The sequence below is a fragment of the Somniosus microcephalus genome, unplaced genomic scaffold (assembly GCF_052327205.1).
Source record: "Somniosus microcephalus isolate GS21.2 unplaced genomic scaffold, FLI_Smic_1.0 unresolved_chr4, whole genome shotgun sequence".
NCBI classification, from domain to species: Eukaryota; Metazoa; Chordata; class Chondrichthyes; order Squaliformes; family Somniosidae; genus Somniosus; species Somniosus microcephalus.
Genome location: NW_028225182.1, coordinates 3,629,565 through 3,653,157, shown reverse-complemented (window position 1 = coordinate 3,653,157; position 23,593 = coordinate 3,629,565). Strand labels below are relative to the sequence as shown.

Below are 23,593 nucleotides of genomic sequence, written 5' to 3'. Positions count from 1 at the left end.
GGTAATAATCTCTGGATTACTACCTGAGCCACGAGCGAATTTGGCTAGGACAAATATAATTAGAGAGTTAAATGCGTGGCTCAAAGACTGGTGTGGGAGAAATGGGTTTTGATTCCTGGGACACTGGCACCAGTACTGGGGCAGGAGGGAGCTGTTCCGTTGGGACGGGCTTCACTTGGCCAGTGCTGGGACTAGAGTCCTGGCGGATCATATAACTAGGGCTGTAGAGAAGGCTTTAAACTAACTAGTGGGGGGGAGGTTCCTAGAGAGCAAATAATACAAATGACAACAGAGAAGGTCATAGACCTAGGTAGCAGTGGGGAAATTAAAAACCAGAGCATGTCAGGAAGGGGCAGAAGGTATGGAGTAAAAGATAAAGTAATAAAAAGGGCAAAAGCAGGAACTAAGTGTCACAAAACATCTTTGAAAGTTCTCTATCTGAATGCACGTAGCATTCGTAACAAAATAGACGAGTTAATGGCACAAATAACTACATATGGGTATGATGTTGTGGCCATTACAGAAACATGGCTGCAGGGTGACAATGCCTGGGAATTAAACATACCAGGTTATTTAACGATCAGGAAGGACAGGCAGGAAGGAAGGGGAGGTGGGGTGGCAATGTTAATAAAGGAAGGAATCACTGTAATACAGAGAAATGATATTGGGTCAAAAGATCAGGACAATGAAACAGTTTGGGTGGAGGTAAGGAATAATAAGGGAAAAAAAACACTAGTGGGCGTAGTCTATAGGCCTCCGAACTGTAGCAACTCTGTTGGACGGAGTATCAATCAGCAAATAGTTGAGGCTTGTAATAAGGGAGCATCTATAATTTTGGGGGATTTTAACTATCATATTAATTGGAGAAATCAAATTGGGCAGGGCTGCCTTGAGGATGAGTTCATTGAGTGTATTAGGGATGGGTTTCTTGAGCAGTATGTAACTGAACCGACCAGGGGGCAAGCAACCTTAGATCTGGTCCTGTGTAACGAGACAGGATTAATTAAAAATGTCCTAGTAAAGGATCCCCTTGGAATGAGTGACCATAACATGGTTGAATTCCATATTCAATTAGAGGGTGAGAAGGTTGGATCTCAAACAAGCATGCTAAGCTTGAATAAAGGAGACTATGAAGGTATGAGAGCGGAATTGAGTAGAGTGGATTGGGAAAATAGATTAAAGGGTAAGACGATACATGATCAGTGGTGTACATTTAAGGAGTTATTTTACAACTTCCAAAAAATATATATTTCACTGAGAAGAAAAGGGTGTAAAAGAAAAGACAGCCATCCGTGGCTAAGTAAAGAAATTAAGGATAGTATTCAACTAAAAACAAGGGCATATAAGGTAGCCAAATCTAGTGGGAGGATAGAGAATTGGGAAAACTTTAAAAGACAGCAAAAAATAACAAAAAGATTGATTAAGAAAGGGAAGATAGATTATGAAAGTAAATTAGCAAACAATATAAAAACAGATAGTAAGAGTTTTTATAGTTATATAAAAAGAAAAAGGGTGGCTAATGTAAATGTTGGTCCCTTAGAGGATAAGACCGGGAAATTAATTGTGGGAAATATGGAGATGGCAAAAACACTGAATGAATATTTTGTATCAGTCTTTACAGTAGAGGACACTAAGAATATCCCAACGCTGGACAAACAGGGGGCTATAGGGGGGGAGGAGCTAAACACGATCAAAATCACTAAGGAAGTGGTACTCAGTAAATTAATGGGACTCAAGGCGGATAAATCACCACGACCTGATGGCTTACATTCTAGGGTCTTGAGGGAAGTGGCGGTAGGGATTGTGGATGCATTGGTAATAATTTTCCAAAACTCCCTGGACTCAGCAAAGGTCCCGGCAGACTTGAAAACTGCTAATGTAACACCCTTATTTAAAAAGGGCAGTAGACAGAAGGCTGGAAACTATAGTTAGCCTAACATCTGTGGTAGGTAAAATTTTGGAGTCCATTATTAAGGAGACAGTAACAGGACATTTGGATAAACATAATTTAATAGGACAAAGTCAGCATGGTTTTATGAGGGGGAAGTCATGTTTGACAAATTTGCTGAAGTTCTTTGAGGAAGTAACATATAGGGTGGATAAAGGGGAACCAGTGGACATAATGTATTTAGACATCCAAAAGGCATTTGACAAGGTGCCACACATAAGATTATTGCTTAAGATAGAAAATCACGGGATTGGGGGTAATATTCTGGCATGGATAGAGGATTGGCTATCTAAGAGAAGGCAGAGAGTTGGGATAAATGGTTCATTCTCAGACTGGCAATCAGTAACTAGTGGTGTTCCGCAGGGGTCAGTGCTGGGTCCCCAACTCTTTACAATCTATATTAACGATTTAGAGGAGGGGACTGAGTGTAACATATCAAAGTTTGCAGATGATACTAAGATGGGAGGGAAAGTAGTGAGTGAGGAGGACATAAAAAACCTGCAAGGGGACATAGACAGGTTAAATAAGTGGGCAGAGATTTTACAGATGGAATACAATACTAGAAAGTGTGAGGTTATGCACTTTGGCAGGAAAAATCGCAGAGCAAGTTATTATCTTAATGGCAAGAAACTGGAAAGTACTGAAGTACAAAGGGATCTGGGGGTCCTGGTGCGCGAAACTCAAAAGGTTAGTATGCAGGTGCAGCAAGTGATTAAGAAGGCCGATGTAATGTTGGCTTTCATTGCTAGGGGGATAGAATATAAAAATAGGGAGGTATTGCTTCAGTTGTACAAGGTACTGGCGAGACCGCACCTGGAATACTGCATACGGTTTTGGTGTCTATACTTAAGAAAAGACATACTTGCTCTCGAGTCAGTACAAATAAGGTTCACTCGTTTAATCCCGGGGATGAGGGGATGGACATATGAGGAGAGGTTGAGTAGATTGGGACTCTACTCATTGGAGTTCAGAAGAATGAGAGGCGATCTTATTGAAACATATAAGATTGTGAAGGGGTTGGATCGGGTGGATGCGGGGAGGATGTTCCCGATGATGGGCGAAACTAGAACTAGGGGGCATAGTCTTAGAATAAGGGGTTGCTCTTTCAAAACTGAGATGAGGAGGAACTACTTCAGTCAGAGGGTGGTAGGTCCATGGAATATGCTGCCCCAAAAAGCTGTAGAAGCTACATCATTACATAAATTTAAAACAGAAATAGACAGTTTCCTAGAAGTAAAGGGAATTAAGGGTTACGGGGAGCAGGCAGGAATTTGGACATGAGTCTAGGTTCGGATCGGTCATGGCCCTGTGGGTAGCGGAGCGGGCCCAGGGGCCGTGTAGCCTGATCCTGCTCCTATTTCGTGTGTCTAATTCTGTTAGATTCAGGAGATGGTTCTGTGATTGTAGATTGGCAGTTAGGATCAGATCAGCCATGATCTTATTGAATGGCGGAGCAGGCTCGAGGGGCCGATTGGCCTACTCCTGCTCCTATTTCTTTTGTTCTTATGTTCTTATGTTCACTGAACCGTGCTCTCTAAGAGATACTTTATCCAGAAGTCACTGATCCCAATAAGCATTTATCATTCTGGAGGTTGCACCTAAATCAATCTTATGCAGAGCCGCTGGTGATCTCGGAGACTCATCAGAATGTGTTATGCTACAGACAGAGGCTGTTACACAGGAACATTTTACCAATAAATACTGGACATGTAAGCTGGCAATTCTAATAAACCCTGGAAAGCAAAATATATAGGCTGTTGATCCCAGTAAATCCCGACAAACCCAATAATATAGCTGGTAATCCAAGTGAACCCAGATAAACCCAGATATCTTGGCTGGAGTTTACAGTAAATTACGATTAATCCATATATATATATAGGCAGTTGTTCTCAATGAGCCCTCATAATCACAGATATATTGTCTGTCGATTCTAGTAATCTGTCATAAACCCAGAAATATAAGCAGGCGATCCCGAATAAACATGTTTGGAGCACAGGAGCATTGCAACAGTAGTAGTAGCCATTCAGCCCCTCGAGCCATTCAAGGGGATCACGGCTGATCTATTGCCTAACTCCATTCACCTGGCTTTGCCCCATATCCCTTGATAACTTTGGGTAACTGAAATCTAATAATATCAGATTTTAAATTAACAATTGACCCCACATCAAATGTTTTTTGTGGAAGAGGGCTTTATGAGATATTGTATTGAGTGTTTTGCTGAGGTAACAGAGAGGGTGGGTGAGGGCAGTGCATTTGCTATTGTGTATATGGACAATACAAATCTTTTGATAAAGCTCCATATATTAGGCATGTGAGACAATTTGAAGCCCATGCAATAAAAGGGGAAGTAGCATCATGTATATAAAGGCGGCGAAGGGATAGAAAGCAGCGAGTTGTGGTGAATGGCTGTTATTGCGTAATGTATAGAGGTGAAAATTGGTGTTCCCTCGGGTTAACTACTCGGGCCACTGCTGTGCTTGGCATACATTAACGTCATGGACATGGGGGTATAGGCCCAATTTTGAAAATTGCAGAGGATAGGAAATATGTAAGAGTGAAGAAGATAGTAAGAGACTTCAATTCGTGGTGATTGAAGGTCAATCATCACAGCCCAGGACATCGCTGCAGGATATCCTCATGGTAGTGCCCTAGGCCCAACCATCTTCAGCTGCTTCATCAATGACCCTCCCTTCAAGATAATGTCAGAAATGGGGATGTTTGATGATAACTGCACAGTGTTCAGCGCAATTCACAACTTCTCAGATAAGAAGAAAGCAGTCCAAGCCCGCATGCAACATGACCTGGATGGCATTCAGGATTGGGCTGATATGTGGCAGGTAACATTCGTGCCACAGAAGTGCCAGGCAATTACTACCTCCAACAACCGAGAGTCTAACCACCGTCCCATGATATTTACCAGTATTACCATCGCCGAATCTCCTACCATCAGCATCCTGGGGGTCACCATTGACCAGAAACTTAACTGTACCAGCCACATAAATACTGTGGCAACAACAGCAGGTCAGAGGGTCGGTATTCTGCGGCGTGTGTCGCACCTCCTGACTCCCCAAAGACTTTCCACCATCTACAAGGGACAAACAAGGAGTGTGATGGAATACTCTCCACTTGCCGGGATGAGAGCAGCACAAACAACACGCAAGAATCTCGACACCATCCAGGACAAAGCAGCTCGTTTATTGGCACCCTATTCACCATCTTAAACATTCACTCCCTCCGCTACCAGTGCATGGTGGCTGCAGTGTGTACCATCTATAAGATGCTTTGCAGCAACCGCTAAGGCTTCTTCGGCAGCACCTCCCAAACCCGCGACCTATTCCACCTAGAAGGACAAGGGCAGCAGGTGCATGGGAACAGCACCACCTCCAAGTTCCCCTACAAGTCACACACCGTCCTGCATCGTCGCTGGGTTAATATCCTGGAACTCCATCCCTAACAGCACAATGGGACTACCTTCACATCACGGACTGCAGCGGTTGAAGAAGGTGGCTTGCCACCACCTTCCCAAAGGTAATTACGAATGGAAAATAAATGCTGGTCTTTCCAGCGACGCCCACAGCCCATGAAAGAATTTTTAAAAATGATGACATAGACAGGCTGTTGTAATGGGCGGACACATTTAGATGAAATTCAATGCTGAAAATTGTGAGTTGATATGATTACAAGCTAAATTGAATAATTTTAGAAGGGTTAACGGACAGATATCACTGGGGGACTTTGTGAACAATTCGTTGAAGATGGCAGAACAGCTTTAGAACGCTGTTAATAAACCATGTGTGATCCTTGTTTATATAAAAAGAAACATGAAGTCCAAACGGCATGAAGTTGTGGATAACCATAATATAATATACTAGTTGGGCTGCAGCTGGAGTATTGAGTCCTATTCTGGGCGCCGCACTTTCAGAAGGACATGAAGGATTTGAAGAGAGCACAGAAGAGATTTACTTCATTGGTTCCAGTAATAAACGATTGCCGTTACGTGGATAGACCAGAGAAGCTGGAGCTGTTCTCCTTAGAGCATAGACGGCTAAGAGGAAATTTGACAGAGGGTTTTAAAATCAAGAAAACGATTAGATACAGTAAATAAACAGAAAAGATGGATGAATACAAAAGACAAAGCTGAAGTGTCTGTAACCATCCTGAGAGAAGCCAGACTTCATTCAATTCGATTAATTCCAAGCGATATTAAGAAACAGCTGAGCTGATTAGTTACAGCAAATGCAATGAGCTCCGACAACACTCCGTCTGCAGCACTAAAAGCGTGTGCTCCAGAACTAGCCACGCCTCGGGGAAGCGGTTGCGTTAAGAGATTGAGTAAACTAGGCCTGTAATCTCTTGAATTCGGAAGAATGAGAGGGGATCTCATGAAGCATGCAAAATTATTACACGGTTTGATCGGTTGGATGCTGGGAGAATGATTCCCTTTGCTGGGGAGTCTAGAACCAGCGGACACAGCCTCAGGATAAAGGTTAGGCCATTCAGGACTGAGAGAAGACATTTCTTCACACAGAAAGTGGTGAATCTTTGGAATTCTCTTCCCCAGAGTGCTGTGGAGGCTCAGTTATTGGGTATATTCAAAACAGAAGTGGGTAGATTTCTGACTGGTAAGGGCATCAAGGGATATGGCGATAGGGCCGGTGAGTGGAATTGAGGCAGGAGATCAGCCATGATCTCATTGAATCCCCTGCACTGCTTAAAAATCTGTTCCATTACCTTTTTTTTTATAGTTCTGACGAAAGGTTATCGACCTGAAACGTTACCTCTGTTTCTCTCTTCGCAGATGCTGCCTGACCTGCTGAGTATCTCTAGCATTTTCTGTTTCAATTCATATTTCCAGCATCTGCAGTATTTTCTCAGTTCGCATTTCTTTCATTTTGCAAAACAAGGATATCGCTTAATTAATGACGCTTTGAAAGCAACATAAAAGTTTAACAAAATAACTACCGCCCAACGTGGGGCTCGAACCCACGACCCTGAGATTAAGAGTCTCATGCTCTACCGACTGAGCTAGCCGGGCCTGTTGCAGCAACATTGCCTTGTCGCTGATTGCAGTCAGGAACCTTGTGGCTCCGGCCGGTCACAACAGCATGTCTGAGCCGCGTTTCTGCAAACTGCGAAACAAGTTCTCCAGAAGCCGAGGCGTATAAGGAACTCAAGCAGCAAAATCCCTTTCATTAACCACAGGGGTTCAGGCAAATTTCTGATCATAAATCGCTTTAGTCCTTGTCAATATCGCTTGTCTATTTCCCGGAGATTCCCGATTCTGTCTGTCTCTCTGGCTCTGTTTATTGTGTCTGTGGCCACCTGCGGGTAGATTTTGAACGAATTACCTGTGTTTGTGTCTGCTTGTTACTTTAAACAAATGAGGGCATCAGGCGCTTCTGTGCATGACACTGAGGAATCAGGAGAAGGCAGGAGGAATGAAACAGTGTTTGTGGAACGAGTATATATACAAACTACGAACATCCGTGGTTATGTTGTGGACCTCATGGTGCAACGGTAGCGCATACTGACTCTTAGATCAAAAAGTCTGCGTGCTCAAATCTAATCGATCTCCCAACTGAGCTATTTCAGCGTTGTATGGTGGCAATTCAAACAGCCCCAAAACGCACTGTTTCCTCACCGGGAATCGAACCCGGGCCGCGGCGGTAAAAGTGCCTGGAATCCTAAACACTAGACTACCAGAAAAGCTGCAGCAAGTCTCCTGCCAGCAAGCACAGCAACGCAGTGTTTCCTGCCTGCTCCTTTGCAATTCAGATCCATTCGCGCCAGGCAAACTGTTCGGACAAAATGATATTTTTAACATGAGAACACAAAAGACGTGTTCGCGAAAGCACGGCACCAAGTGCGGGTAGGCATCCACTTGAAATCGATTTCCTTCAGTGGTTTTCTCTGGATGTTGTCTCTCTCGGTGCCGGCGAACATTTCATTGATGCATTTGTCCTGAACTGAAGCCTTTTGCCCATCTCGCGAGGTCAGAGCTGCTCTGTCTGTCTATTACCTGCCTGTTACCCTTATCGGGAACAGGCCGCCTTTTCAACGTTCAACAGCAAACCCAGAAAGGCAAATAAACAGAAAGATGTGTCTCTCAGCCCCGGTGGCAAAGGTGCAATGGATGTTAATCCAAATAAATCCCCCGTGAGTCTGTGTGCATTGGCTTCCTTATAAAGTTTGTATTTGAAATGTGCGGGAAAAGTGTAAAATTATGAAAACATCCTGATGGCCAGTACGGGGATCAAACTCGCGACCTTGTCGTTATTAACACCAGGCTTTCACCAACTGGGCTAACCGGCCACAATGCTCTTGTTGGCCAGGCTCGCACCCAGGCTGCGAGATTGTCTTTCAGCCTCACACTGGGTGACCGAGTTACTGCACAATCATTGAACACACCACATCGGTTAAACATTGTTAACTGTTCGTATATACAACTGGGCAGAGTGTAAATCGAAACTAACAGAAAGACAGCTCTATGGTCTAACAAACCTCATTCTAAAATTTATTATCGCACCACAGCCCCTCCCACAAACACTGCTCCGGTATAAGAGCAGACGGCGGGACCCCGACTGGATTCGCACCTGCAGCGGACGGTTGGAGCCGGATCCAGCATGTCCGATGTGGTTTCACTCCCATTCGTTTGGGAAACGCGGCATCAGGAGCGTAAAATGTCTCCTCATTCACTCCTCTTGTAGTGAAGGAGACAGAAAGTAACTAAAACCTACCGAAACCCGGGACCTTTAGATCTTCAGTCTAACGCTCTCCCAACTGAGCTATTTCGGCTTCACATCAAAAGCAGTATACTGTTGTTCTTTTGGAGGTTTTTCTATCCCCGGGTGGAATTGCCCCTCTCGCTCATTCCTCACTTCGGGCAATGTGACCCGACCAGATCTCGGAGCTCAGGTTGTGTTAATGTAAAGCTGCAGTGTTGATAAAGATACAATGCTGCCACAGCACGGGGGACCTCACTGTGTTGGACACAGCGTGAAATGCAATGACATGTTCAAATAAAGTTACAGAGCACAACACATGTGTAAAATTCCCTGTTCTTTTCTCCACACTGATGGGTTGTGAAGGGAGAGACGGGCCGAAGTCTCACTGAGCCGCACTGATCACGAGCCAAATCAAGTTCAATCTTCAGGTATGGTGCTGAGCCCGACACAGAAGTGAAAATGCCCGTTGTTCTTAGTTCCTCACGGAGTGGGCTACTGAGCAATACAGGAAGGGCTAATGAACATCTTAATGCTCAAGTTATCACGGGCCACGGACTCTCTGATTACAGGCTTGCACACGTTTGTATGTTTCAAAATTTGCATTTTTCACACTGGCAATGAATTAATCGATAGCCGTGCCTGTGATAAGCTAAGTTTGTTGGGAGGTGCAGTGGGCAAGAAGATACACGGAAGACTGATGAAAACCGTGACTGCCCTGACACTGCGAGCTGCAGTTAAGTGTTGGCAACATTTAAAGTCAGCCAGTCTAAATTTGACAGAAATCAATTCCTGCTGACTTTGAAACAGCACGCATTTTACAGAAATCAAGGATGTGTATTTTATATCGCTGTATGAAGAGTGATGTTGAGCAGCGGTGTGAAAAGTTGAATCAGGGGCGGAGCATTGCTCCGTAAGGGTGCGTTGCATGGTGGCAATTCAAACAGCCCCAAAACGCACTGTTCCCTGACCGGGAATCGAACCCAGGCCACGGCGATGAAAGCGGCGAATCCTAACCACTAGACCACCAGGGAAGCTGCTGCCAGTCTCCTGACAGCAAGCACATCAACGCAGCTTTTCATGCCTGCTCCTTTGCAATTCAGATCCTTTCGCGCCAGGCAAACTGTTCGGACAAAATTATATTTTTTACATGAGAACACAACAGACGTGTTCGCGAAAGCTCGGCACCAAGTGCGGGTAGGCATCCACTTGAAATCGATTCCCTCCTGTGTTTTTCTCTGGATGTTGTCTCTCTCGGTGCTGGGCGAACAAATCATTGATGCATTTGTACTTCATTGGTTCCAGTGATGAACGATTGCCGTTACGTGGATAGACCAGAGAAGTTGGAGCTGTTCTCCTTAGAGCATAGACGGCTAAGAGGAAATTTGACAGAGGGTTTTAAAATCAAGAAAACGATTAGATAGAGTAAATAAACAGAAAAGATGGATGAATACAAAAGACAAAGCTGAAGTGTCTGTAACCATCCTGAGAGAAGCCAGACTTCATTCAATTCGATTAATTCCAAGCGATATTAAGAAACAGCTGAGCTGATTAGTTACAGCAAATGCAATGAGCTCCGACAACACTCCGTCTGCAGCACTAAAAGCGTGTGCTCCAGAACTAGCCACGCCTCGGGGAAGCGGTTGTGTTAAGAGATTGAGTAAACTAGGCCTGTAATCTCTTGAATTCGGAAGAATGAGAGGGGATCTCATGAAGCATGCAAAATTATTACACGGTTTGATCGGTTGGATGCTGGGAGAATGATTCCCTTGGCTGGGGAGTCAAGAACCAGCGGACACAGCCTCAGGATAAAGGTTAGGCCATTCAGGACTGAGAGAAGACATTTCTTCACACAGAAAGTGGTGAATTTTTGGAATTCTCTTCCCCAGAGTGCTGTGGAGGCTCAGTTATTGGGTATATTCAAAACAGAAGTGGGTAGATTTCTGACTGGTAAGGGCATCAAGGGATATGGCGATAGGGCCGGTGAGTGGAATTGAGGCAGGAGATCAGCCATGATCTCATTGAATCCCCTGCACTGCTTAAAAATCTGTTCCATTACCTTTTTTTTTATAGTTCTGACGAAAGGTTATCGACCTGAAACGTTACCTCTGTTTCTCTCTTCGCAGATGCTGCCTGACCTGCTGAGTATCTCCAGCATTTTCTGTTTCAATTCATATTTCCAGCATCTGCAGTATTTTCTCAGTTCGCATTTCTTTCATTGTGCAAAACAAGGATATCGCTTAATTAATGACGCTTTGAAAGCAACATAAAAGTTTAACAAAATAACTACCGCCCAACGTGGGGCTCGAACCCACGACCCTGAGATTAAGAGTCTCATGCTCTACCGACTGAGCTAGCCGGGCCTGTTGCAGCAATATTGCCTTGTCGCTGATTGCAGTCAGGAACCTTGTGGCTCCGGCCCGGTCACAACAGCATGTCTGAGCCGCGTTTCTGCAAACTACGAAACAAGTTCTCCAGAAGCCCAAGGCGTATAAGGAACTCAAGCAGCAAAATCCCTTTCATTAACCACAGGGGTTCAGGCAAATTTCTGATCACGAATCGCTTTAGTCCTTGTCAATATCGCTTGTCTATTTCCCGGAGATTCCCGATTCTGTCTGTCTCTCTGGCTCTGTTTATTGTGTCTGTGGCCACCTGCGGGTAGATTTTAACGAATTACCTGTGTTTGTGTCTGCTTGTTACTTTAAACAAATGAGGGCATCAGGCGCTTCTGTGCATGACACTGAGGAATCAGGAGAAGGCAGGAGGAATGAAACAGTGTTTGTGGAACGTGTGTATATACAAACTACGTACATCCGTGGTTATGTTGTGGACCTCATGGTGCAACGGTAGCGCATACTGACTCCAGATCAGAAAGTCTGCGTGTTCAAATCTAATCGATCTCCCAACTGAGCTATTTCAGCGTTGTATGGTGGCAATTCAAACAGCCCCAAAACGCACTGTTTCCTCACCGGGAATCGAACCCGGGCCGCGGCGGTAAAAGTGCCTGAATCCTAACCACTAGACTACCAGAAAAGCTGCTCCCAGCATCCTGGCAGCAACTACATCAACGCAGCTTTTCATGCCTGCTCCTTTGCAATTCAGATCCTTTCGCGCCAGGCAAACTGTTCGGACAAAATTATATTTTTTACATGAGAACACAACAGACGTGTTCGCGAAAGCTCGGCACCAAGTGCGGGTAGGCATCCACTTGAAATCGATTTCCTCCTGTGTTTTTCTCTGGATGTTGTCTCTCTCGGTGCGGGGCGAACAAATCATTGATGCATTTGCACTTCATTGGTTCCAGTGATGAACGATTGCCGTTACGTGGATAGACCAGAGAAGTTGGAGCTGTTCTCCTTAGAGCATAGACGGCTAAGAGGAAATTTGACAGAGGGTTTTAAAATCAAGAAAACGATTAGATAGAGTAAATAAACAGAAAAGATGGATGAATACAAAAGACAAAGCTGAAGTGTCTGTAACCATCCTGAGAGAAGCCAGACTTCATTCAATTCGATTAATTCCAAGCGATATTAAGAAACAGCTGAGCTGATTAGTTACAGCAAATGCAATGAGCTCCGACAACACTCCGTCTGCAGCACTAAAAGCGTGTGCTCCAGAACTAGCCACGCCTCGGGGAAGCGGTTGTGTTAAGAGATTGAGTAAACTAGGCCTGTAATCTCTTGAATTCGGAAGAATGAGAGGGGATCTCATGAAGCATGCAAAATTATTACACGGTTTGATCGGTTGGATGCTGGGAGAATGATTCCCTTGGCTGGGGAGTCTAGAACCAGCGGACACAGCCTCAGGATAAAGGTTAGGCCATTCAGGACTGAGAGAAGACATTTCTTCACACAGAAAGTGGTGAATCTTTGGAATTATCTTCCCCAGAGTGCTGTGGAGGCTCAGTTATTGGGTATATCCAAACCAGAAGTGGGTAGATTTCTGACTGGTAAGGGCATCAAGGGATATGGCGATAGGGCCGGTGAGTGGAATTGAGGCAGGAGATCAGCCATGATCTCATTGAATCCCCTGCACTGCTTAAAAATCTGTTCCATTATCTTTTTTTTTATAGTTCTGACGAAAGGTTATCGACCTGAAACGTTCCCTCTGTTTCTCTCTTCGCAGATGCTGCCTGACCTGCTGAATATCTCCAGCATTTTCTGTTTCAATTCATATTTCCAGCATCTGCAGTATTTTCTCAGTTCGCGTTTCTTTCATTGTGCAAAACAAGGATATAGCTTAATTAATGACGCTTTGAAAGCAACATAAAAGTTTAACAAAATAACTACCGCCCAACGTGGGGCTCGAACCCACGACCCTGAGATTAAGAGTCTCATGCTCTACCGACTGAGCTAGCCGGGCCTGTTGAAGCAACATTGCCTTGTCGGTGATTGCAGTCAGGAACCTTGTGGCTCCGGCCAGGTCACAACAGCATGTCTGAGCCGCGTTTCTGCAAACTACGAAACAAGTTCTCCAGAAGCCCAAGGCGTATAAGGAACTCAAGCAGCAAAATCCCTTTCATTAACCACAGGGGTTCAGGCAAATTTCTGATCACAAATCGCTTGTCTATTTCCCGGAGATTCCCGATTCTGTCTGTCTCTCTGGCTCTGTTTATTGTGTCTGTGGCCACCTGCGGGTAGATTTTGAACGAATTACCTGTGTTTGTGTCTGCTTGTTACTTTAAACAAATGAGGGCATCAGGCGCTTCTGTGCATGACACTGAGGAATCAGGAGAAGGCAGGAGGAATCAAACAGTGTTTGTGGAACGAGTATATATACAAACTACGAACATCCGTGGTTATGTTGTGGACCTAATGGTGCAACGGTAGCGCATCTGACTCCAGATCAGAAAGTCTGCGTGTTCAAATCTAATCGCATCTCCCAACTGAGCTATTTCAGCGTTGTATGGTGGCAATTCAAACAGCCCCAAAACACACTGTTTCTTCACCGGGAATCGAATCCGGGCCGCGATGGTAAAAGTGCCTGAATCCTAACCACTAGACTACCAGAAAAGCTGCAGCAAGTCTCCTGCCAGCAAGCACAGCAATGCAGTGTTTCCTACCTGCTCCTTTGCAATTCAGATCCTTTCGCACCAGGCAAACTGTTCGGACAAAATGATATTTTTAACATGAGAACACAAAAGACGTGTTCGCGAAAGCACGGCACCAAGTGCGGATAGGCATCCACTTGAAATCGATTTCCTTCAGTGGTTTTCTCTGGATGTTGTCTCTCTCGGTGCCGGCGAACATTCCATTGATGCATTTGTCCTGAACTGAAGCCTTTTGCCCATCTCGCGGGGTCAGAGCTGCTCTGTCTGTCTATTACCTGCCTGTTAACCTTATCGGGAACAGGCCACCTGTTCAACGTTCAACAGCAAACCCAGAAAGACAAATAAACAGAAAGGTGTGTCTCTCAGCCCCGGTGGCAAAGGTGCAATGGATGTTAATCCAAATAAATCCCCCGTGAGTCTGTGTGCATTGGCTTCCTTATAAAGTTTGTATTTGAAATGTGCGGGAAAAGTGTAAAATTATGAAAACATCCTGATGGCCAGTACGGGGATCAAACTCACGACCTTGTCGTTATTAACACCAGGCTTTCACCAACTGGGCTAACCGGCCACAATGCTCTTGTTGGCCAGGCTCGAACCCAGGCTGCGAGATTGTTTTTCAGCCTCACACTGGGTGACCGAGTTACTGCACAATCATTGAACACACCACATCGGTTAAACATTGTTAACTGTTCGTATATACAACTGGGCAGAGTGTAAATCGAAACTAACAGAAAGACAGCTCTATGGTCTAACAAACCTCATTCTAAAATTTATTATCGCACCACAGCCCCTCCCACAAACACTGCTCCGGTATAAGAGCAGACGGCGGGACCCCGACTGGATTCACATCTGCAGCGGACGGTTGGAGCCGGATCCAGCATGTCCGATGTGGTTTCACTCCCATTCGTTTGGGAAACGCGGCATCAGGAGCGTAAAATTTCTCCTCATTCACTCCTCTTGTAGTGAAGGAGACAGAAAGTAACTAAAACCTACCGAAACCCGGGACCTTTAGATCTTCAGTCTAACGCTCTCCCAACTGAGCTATTTCGGCTTCACATCAAAAGCAGTATTCTGTTGTTCTTTTGGAGGTTTTTCTATCCCCGGGTGGAATTGCCCTCTCGCTCATTCCTCACTTCGGGCAATGTGACCCGACCAGATCTCGGAGCTCAGGTTGTGTTAATGAAAAGCTGCAGTGTTGATAAAGATACAATGCTGACACAGCACGGGGGACCTCAGTGTGTTGGACACAGTTTGAAATGCAATGACATGTTCAAATAAAGTTACAGAGCACAACACATGTGTAAAATTCCCTGTTCTTTTCTCCACACTGATGGGTTGTGAAGGGAGAGACGGGCCGAAGTCTCACTGAGCCGCACTGATCACGAGCCAAATCAAGTTCAATCTTCAGGTATGGTGCTGAGCCCGACACAGAAGTGAAAATGCCCGTGGTTCTTAGTTCCTCACGCAGTGGGCTACTGAGCAATACAGGAAGGGCTAATGAACATCTTAATGCTCAAGTTATCACGGGCCACGGACTCTCTGATTACAGGCTTGCACACGTTTGTATTTTTCACACTGGCAATGAATTAATCGATAGCCGTGCCTGTGATAAGCTAAGTTTGTTGGGAGGTGCAGTGGGCAAGAAGATACACGGAAGACTGATGAAAACCGTGACTGCCCTGACACTGTGAGCTGCAGTTAAATGTTGGCAACATTTAAAGTCAGCCAGTCTAAATTTGACAGAAATCAATTCCTGCTGACTTTGAAACAGCACGCATTTTACAGAAATCAAGGATGTATATTTTGTATCGCTGTATGAAGAGTGATGTTGAGCAGCGGTGTGGAAAGTTGAATCAGGGGCGGAGCATTGCTCCGTAAGGGTGCGTTGCATGGTGGCAATTCAAACAGCCCCAAAACGCACTGTTCCCTGACCGGGAATCGAACCCAGGCCGCGGTGGTGAAAGCGCCGAATCCTAACCACTAGACCACCAGGGAAGCTGCTGCCAGCCTCCTGGCAGCAAGCACATCAACGCAGCTTTTCATGCCTGCTCCTTTGCAATTCAGATCCATTCGCGCCAGGCAAACTGTTCGGACAAAATTATATTTTTTACATGAGAACACAACAGACGTGTTCGCGAAAGCTCGGCACCAAGTGCGGGTAGGCATCCACTTGAAATCGATTTCCTCCTGTGTTTTTCTCTGGATGTTGTCTCTCTCGGTGCGGGGCGAACAAATCATTGATGCATTTGTACTTCATTGGTTCCAGTGATGAACGATTGCCGTTACGTGGATAGACCAGAGAAGTTGGAGCTGTTCTCCTTAGAGCATAGACGGCTAAGAGGAAATTTGACAGAGGGTTTTAAAATCAAGAAAACGATTAGATAGAGTAAATAAACAGAAAAGATGGATGAATACAAAAGACAAAGCTAAAGTGTCTGTAACCATCCTGAGAGAAGCCAGACTTCATTCAATTCGATTAATTCCAAGCGATATTAAGAAACAGCTGAGCTGATTAGTTACAGCAAATGCAATGAGCTCCGACAACACTCCGTCTGCAGCACTAAAAGCGTGTGCTCCAGAACTAGCCACGCCTCGGGGAAGCGGTTGTGTTAAGAGATTGAGTAAACTAGGCCTGTAATCTCTTGAATTCGGAAGAATGAGAGGGGATCTCATGAAGCATGCAAAATTATTACACGGTTTGATCGGTTGGATGCTGGGAGAATGATTCCCTTGGCTGGGGAGTCAAGAACCAGCGGACACAGCCTCAGGATAAAGGTTAGGCCATTCAGGACTGAGAGAAGACATTTCTTCACACAGAAAGTGGTGAATTTTTGGAATTCTCTTCCCCAGAGTGCTGTGGAGGATCAGTTATTGGGTATATTCAAAACAGAAGTGGGTAGATTTCTGACTGGTAAGGGCATCAAGGGATATGGCGATAGGGCCGGTGAGTGGAATTGAGGCAGGAGATCAGCCATGATCTCATTGAATCCCCTGCACTGCTTAAAAATCTGTTCCATTACCTTTTTTTTTATAGTTCTGACGAAAGGTTATCGACCTGAAACGTTACCTCTGTTTCTCTCTTCGCAGATGCTGCCTGACCTGCTGAGTATCTCCAGCATTTTCTGTTTCAATTCATATTTCCAGCATCTGCAGTATTTTCTCAGTTCGCATTTCTTTCATTGTGCAAAACAAGGATATCGCTTAATTAATGACGCTTTGAAAGCAACATAAAAGTTTAACAAAATAACTACCGCCCAACGTGGGGCTCGAACCCACGACCCTGAGATTAAGAGTCTCATGCTCTACCGACTGAGCTAGCCGGGCCTGTTGCAGCAATATTGCCTTGTCGCTGATTGCAGTCAGGAACCTTGTGGCTCCGGCCCGGTCACAACAGCATGTCTGAGCCGCGTTTCTGCAAACTACGAAACAAGTTCTCCAGAAGCCCAAGGCGTATAAGGAACTCAAGCAGCAAAATCCCTTTCATTAACCACAGGGGTTCAGGCAAATTTCTGATCACGAATCGCTTTAGTCCTTGTCAATATCGCTTGTCTATTTCCCGGAGATTCCCGATTCTGTCTGTCTCTCTGGCTCTGTTTATTGTGTCTGTGGCCACCTGCGGGTAGATTTTGAACGAATTACCTGTGTTTGTGTCTGCTTGTTACTTTAAACAAATGAGGGCATCAGGCGCTTCTGTGCATGACACTGAGGAATCAGGAGAAGGCAGGAGGAATGAAACAGTGTTTGTGGAACGTGTGTATATACAAACTACGAACATCCGTGGTTATGTTGTGGACCTCATGGTGCAACGGTAGCGCATACTGACTCCAGATCAGAAAGTCTGCGTGTTCAAATCTAATCGATTTCCCAACTGAGCTATTTCAGCGTTGTATGGTGGCAATTCAAACAGCCCCAAAACGCACTGTTTCCTCACCGGGAATCGAACCCGGGCCGCGGCGGTAAAAGTGCCTGAATCCTAACCACTAGACTACCAGAAAAGCTGCTCCCAGCATCCTGGCAGCAACTACATCAACGCAGCTTTTCATGCCTGCTCCTTTGCAATTCAGATCCTTTCGCGCCAGGCAAACTGTTCGGACAAAATTATATTTTTTACATGAGAACACAACAGACGTGTTCGCGAAAGCTCGGCACCAAGTGCGGGTAGGCATCCACTTGAAATCGATTTCCTCCTGTGTTTTTCTCTGGATGTTGTCTCTCTCGGTGCGGGGCGAACAAATCATTGATGCATTTGCACTTCATTGGTTCCAGTGATGAACGATTGCCGTTACGTGGATAGACCAGAGAAGTTGGAGCTGTTCTCCTTAGAGCATAGACGGCTAAGAGGAAATTTGACAGAGGGTTTTAAAATCAAGAAAACGATTAGATAGAGTAAATAAACAGAAAAGATGGATGAATACAAAAGACAAAGCTGAAGTGTCTGTAACCATCCTGAGAGAAGCCAGACTTCATTCAATTCGATTAATTCCAAGCGATATTAAGAAACAGCTGAGCTGATTAGTTACAGCAAATGCAATGAGCTCCGACAACACTCCGTCTGCAGCACTAAAAGCGTGTGCTCCAGAACTAGCCACGCCTCGGGGAAGCGGTTGTGTTAAGAGATTGAGTAAACCAGGCCTGTAATCTCTTGAATTCGGAAGAATGAGAGGGGATCTCATGAAGCATGCAAAATTATTACACGGTTTGATCGGTTGGATGCTGGGAGAATGATTCCCTTGGCTGGGGAGTCTAGAACCAGCGGACACAGCCTCAGGATAAAGGTTAGGCCATTCAGGACTGAGAGAAGACATTTCTTCACACAGAAAGTGGTGAATCTTTGGAATTCTCATCCCCAGAGTGCTGTGGAGGCTCAGTTATTGGGTATATTCAAAACAGAAGTGGGTAGATTTCTGACTGGTAAGGGCATCAAGGGATATGGCGATAGGGCCGGTGAGTGGAATTGAGGCAGGAGATCAGCCATGATCTCATTGAATCCCCTGCACTGCTTAAAAATCTGTTCCATTACCTTTTTTTTTATAGTTCTGACGAAAGGTTATCGACCTGAAACGTTACCTCTGTTTCTCTCTTCGCAGATGCTGCCTGACCTGCTGAGTATCTCCAGCATTTTCTGTTTCATTTCATATTTCCAGCATCTGCAGTATTTTCTCAGTTCGCATTTCTTTCATTGTGCAAAACAAGGATATCGCTTAATTAATGACGCTTTGAAAGCAACATAAAAGTTTAACAAAATAACTACCGCCCAACGTGGGGCTCGAACCCACGACCCTGAGATTAAGAGTCTCATGCTCTACCGACTGAGCTAGCCGGGCCTGTTGCAGCAACATTGCCTTGTCGCTGATTGCAGTCAGGAACCTTGTGGCTCCGGCCCGGTCACAACAGCATGTCTGAGCCGCGTTTCTGCAAACTACGAAACAAGTTCTCCAGAAGCCCAAGGTGTATAAGGAACTCAAGCAGCAAAATCCCTTTCATTAACCACAGGGGTTCAGGCAAATTTCTGATCACAAATCGCTTTAGTCCTTGTCAATATCGCTTGTCTATTTCCCGGAGATTCCCGATTCTGTCTGTCTCTCTGGCTCTGTTTATTGTGTCTGTGGCCACCTGCGGGTAGATTTTGAACGAATTACCTGTGTTTGTGTCTGCTTGTTACTTTAAACAAATGAGGGCATCAGGCGCTTCTGTGCATGACACTGAGGAATCAGGAGAAGGCAGGAGGAATGAAACAGTGTTTGTGGAACGTGTGTATATACAAACTACGAACATCCGTGGTTATGTTGTGGACCTCATGGTGCAACGGTAGCGCATACTGACTCCAGATCAGAAAGTCTGCGTGTTCAAATCTAATCGATCTCCCAACTGAGCTATTTCAGCGTTGTATGGTGGCAATTCAAACAGCCCCAAAACGCACTGTTTCCTCACCGGGAATCGAACCCGGGCCGCGGCGGTAAAAGTGCCTGAATCCTAACCACTAAACTACCAGAAAAGCTGCTGCCAGCCTCCTGGCAACAAGCACATCAACGCAGCTTTTCATGCCTGCTCCTTTGCAATTCAGATCCTTTCGCGCCAGGCAAACTGTTCGGACAAATTATATTTTTTACATGAGAACACAACAGACGTGTTCGCGAAAGCTCGGCACCAAGTGCGGGTAGGCATCCACTTGAAATCGATTTCCTCCTGTGTTTTTCTCTGGATGTTGTCTCTCTCGGTGCGGGGCGAACAAATCATTGATGCATTTGCACTTCATTGGTTCCAGTGATGAACGATTGCCGTTACGTGGATAGACCAGAGAAGTTGGAGCTGTTCTCCTTAGAGCATAGGCGGCTAAGAGGAAATTTGACAGAGGGTTTTAAAATCAAGAAAACGATTAGATAGAGTAAATAAACAGAAAAGATGGATGAATACAAAAGACAAAGCTGAAGTGTCTGTAACCATCCTGAGAGAAGCCAGACTTCATTCAATTCGATTAATTCCAAGCGATATTAAGAAACAGCTGAGCTGATTAGTTACAGCAAATGCAATGAGCTCCGACAACACTCCGTCTGCAGCACTAAAAGCGTGTGCTCCAGAACTAGCCACGCCTCGGGGAAGCGGTTGTGTTAAGAGATTGAGTAAACCAGGCCTGTAATCTCTTGAATTCGGAAGAATGAGAGGGGATCTCATGAAGCATGCAAAATTATTACACGGTTTGATCGGTTGGATGCTGGGAGAATGATTCCCTTGGCTGGGGAGTCTAGAACCAGCGGACACAGCCTCAGGATAAAGGTTAGGCCATTCAGGACTGAGAGAAGACATTTCTTCACACAGAAAGTGGTGAATCTTTGGAATTCTCTTCCCCAGAGTGCTGTGGAGGCTCAGTTATTGGGTATATTCAAAACAGAAGTGGGTACATTTCTGACTGGTAAGGGCATCAAGGGATATGGCGATAGGGCCGGTGAGTGGAATTGAGGCAGGAGATCAGCCATGATCTCATTGAATCCCCTGCACTGCTTAAAAATCTGTTCCATTACCTTTTTTTTTATAGTTCTGACGAAAGGTTATCGACCTGAAACGTTACCTCTGTTTCTCTCTTCGCAGATGCTGCCTGACCTGCTGAGTATCTCCAGCATTTTCTGTTTCAATTCATATTTCCAGCATCTGCAGTATTTTCTCAGTTCGCGTTTCTTTCTTTGTGCAAAACAAGGATATAGCTTAATTAATGACGCTTTGAAAGCAACATAAAAGTTTAACAAAATAACTACCGCCCAACGTGGGGCTCGAACACACGACCCTGAAATTAAGAGTCTCATGCTCTACCGACTGAGCTAGCCGGCCCTGTTGAAGCAACATTGCCTTGTCGCTGATTGCAGTCAGGAACCTTGTGGCTCCGGCCCGGTCTCAACAGCATGTCTGAGCCGCGTTTCTGCAAACTACGAAACAAGTTCTCCAGAAGCCCAAGGCGTATAAGGAACTCAAGCAGCAAAATCCCTTTCATTAACCACAGGGGTTCAGGCAAATTTCTGATCGCAAATCGCTTTAGTCCTTGTCAATATCGCTTGTCTATTTCCCGGAGATTCCCGATTCTGTCTGTCTCTCTGGCTCTGTTTATTGTGTCTGTGGCCACCTGCGGGTAGATTTTGAACGAATTACCTGTGTTTGTGTCTGCTTGTTACTTTAAACAAATGAGGGCATCAGGCGCTTCTGTGCATGACACTGAGGAATCAGGAGAAGGCAGGAGGAATCAAACAGTGTTTGTGGAACGAGTATATATACAAACTACGAACATCCGTGGTTATGTTGTGGACCTAATGGTGCAACGGTAGCGCATCTGACTCCAGATCAGAAAGTCTGCGTGTTCAAATCTAATCGCATCTCCCAACTGAGCTATTTCAGCGTTGTATGGTGGCAATTCAAACAGCCCCAAAACACACTGTTTCTTCACCGGGAATCGAATCCGGGCCGCGATGGTAAAAGTGCCTGAATCCTAACCACTAGACTACCAGAAAAGCTGCAGCAAGTCTCCTGCCAGCAAGCACAGCAATGCAGTGTTTCCTACCTGCTCCTTTGCAATTCAGATCCTTTCGCACCAGGCAAACTGTTCGGACAAAATGATATTTTTAACATGAGAACACAAAAGACGTGTTCGCGAAAGCACGGCACCAAGTGCGGGTAGGCATCCACTTGAAATCGATTTCCTTCAGTGGTTTTCTCTGGATGTTGTCTCTCTCGGTGCCGGCGAACATTCCATTGATGCATTTGTCCTGAACTGAAGCCTTTTGCCCATCTCGCGGGGTCAGAGCTGCTCTGTCTGTCTATTACCTGCCTGTTAACCTTATCGGGAACAGGCCACCTGTTCAACGTTCAACAGCAAACCCAGAAAGACAAATAAACAGAAAGGTGTGTCTCTCAGCCCCGGTGGCAAAGGTGCAATGGATGTTAATCCAAATAAATCCCCCGTGAGTCTGTGTGCATTGGCTTCCTTATAAAGTTTGTATTTGAAATGTGCGGGAAAAGTGTAAAATTATGAAAACATCCTGATGGCCAGTACGGGGATCAAACTCACGACCTTGTCGTTATTAACACCAGGCTTTCACCAACTGGGCTAACCGGCCACAATGCTCTTGTTGGCCAGGCTCGAACCCAGGCTGCGAGATTGTTTTTCAGCCTCACACTGGGTGACCGAGTTACTGCACAATCATTGAACACACCACATCGGTTAAACATTGTTAACTGTTCGTATATACAACTGGGCAGAGTGTAAATCGAAACTAACAGAAAGACAGCTCTATGGTCTAACAAACCTCATTCTAAAATTTATTATCGCACCACAGCCCCTCCCACAAACACTGCTCCGGTATAAGAGCAGACGGCGGGACCCCGACTGGATTCACATCTGCAGCGGACGGTTGGAGCCGGATCCAGCATGTCCGATGTGGTTTCACTCCCATTCGTTTGGGAAACGCGGCATCAGGAGCGTAAAATTTCTCCTCATTCACTCCTCTTGTAGTGAAGGAGACAGAAAGTAACTAAAACCTACCGAAACCCGGGACCTTTAGATCTTCAGTCTAACGCTCTCCCAACTGAGCTATTTCGGCTTCACATCAAAAGCAGTATACTGTTGTTCTTTTGGAGGTTTTTCTATCCCCGGGTGGAATTGCCCTCTCGCTCATTCCTCACTTCGGGCAATGTGACCCGACCAGATCTCGGAGCTCAGGTTGTGTTAATGAAAAGCTGCAGTGTTGATAAAGATACAATGCTGACACAGCACGGGGGACCTCAGTGTGTTGGACACAGTTTGAAATGCAATGACATGTTCAAATAAAGTTACAGAGCACAACACATGTGTAAAATTCCCTGTTCTTTTCTCCACACTGATGGGTTGTGAAGGGAGAGACGGGCCGAAGTCTCACTGAGCCGCACTGATCACGAGCCAAATCAAGTTCAATCTTCAGGTATGGTGCTGAGCCCGACACAGAAGTGAAAATGCCCGTGGTTCTTAGTTCCTCACGCAGTGGGCTACTGAGCAATACAGGAAGGGCTAATGAACATCTTAATGCTCAAGTTATCACGGGCCACGGACTCTCTGATTACAGGCTTGCACACGTTTGTATTTTTCACACTGGCAATGAATTAATCGATAGCCGTGCCTGTGATAAGCTAAGTTTGTTGGGAGGTGCAGTGGGCAAGAAGATACACGGAAGACTGATGAAAACCGTGACTGCCCTGACACTGTGAGCTGCAGTTAAATGTTGGCAACATTTAAAGTCAGCCAGTCTAAATTTGACAGAAATCAATTCCTGCTGACTTTGAAACAGCACGCATTTTACAGAAATCAAGGATGTATATTTTGTATCGCTGTATGAAGAGTGATGTTGAGCAGCGGTG

General features: G+C 45.3%; 6 non-coding genes across 6 annotated transcripts; all 6 read right to left on the bottom strand.

Annotated features, from left to right (window-relative positions):
- Window positions 1-6,910: 6,910 nt before the first annotated feature.
- On the bottom strand, window positions 6,911-6,983 carry trnak-cuu (transfer RNA lysine (anticodon CUU)). The gene has a single exon. It is a non-coding gene; the product is annotated as a tRNA-Lys (tRNA).
- A 3,977-nt stretch (window positions 6,984-10,960) lies between these two features.
- Window positions 10,961-11,033, bottom strand: trnak-cuu (transfer RNA lysine (anticodon CUU)). The gene has a single exon. It is a non-coding gene; the product is annotated as a tRNA-Lys (tRNA).
- A 1,926-nt stretch (window positions 11,034-12,959) lies between these two features.
- On the bottom strand, window positions 12,960-13,032 carry trnak-cuu (transfer RNA lysine (anticodon CUU)). Its single transcript has one exon. It is a non-coding gene; the product is annotated as a tRNA-Lys (tRNA).
- A 3,939-nt stretch (window positions 13,033-16,971) lies between these two features.
- trnak-cuu (transfer RNA lysine (anticodon CUU)) lies at window positions 16,972-17,044 on the bottom strand. Its single transcript has one exon. It is a non-coding gene; the product is annotated as a tRNA-Lys (tRNA).
- A 1,927-nt stretch (window positions 17,045-18,971) lies between these two features.
- On the bottom strand, window positions 18,972-19,044 carry trnak-cuu (transfer RNA lysine (anticodon CUU)). Its single transcript has one exon. It is a non-coding gene; the product is annotated as a tRNA-Lys (tRNA).
- Window positions 19,045-20,970: 1,926 nt separating this feature from the next.
- Window positions 20,971-21,043, bottom strand: trnak-cuu (transfer RNA lysine (anticodon CUU)). Its single transcript has one exon. It is a non-coding gene; the product is annotated as a tRNA-Lys (tRNA).
- Window positions 21,044-23,593: the final 2,550 nt, after the last annotated feature.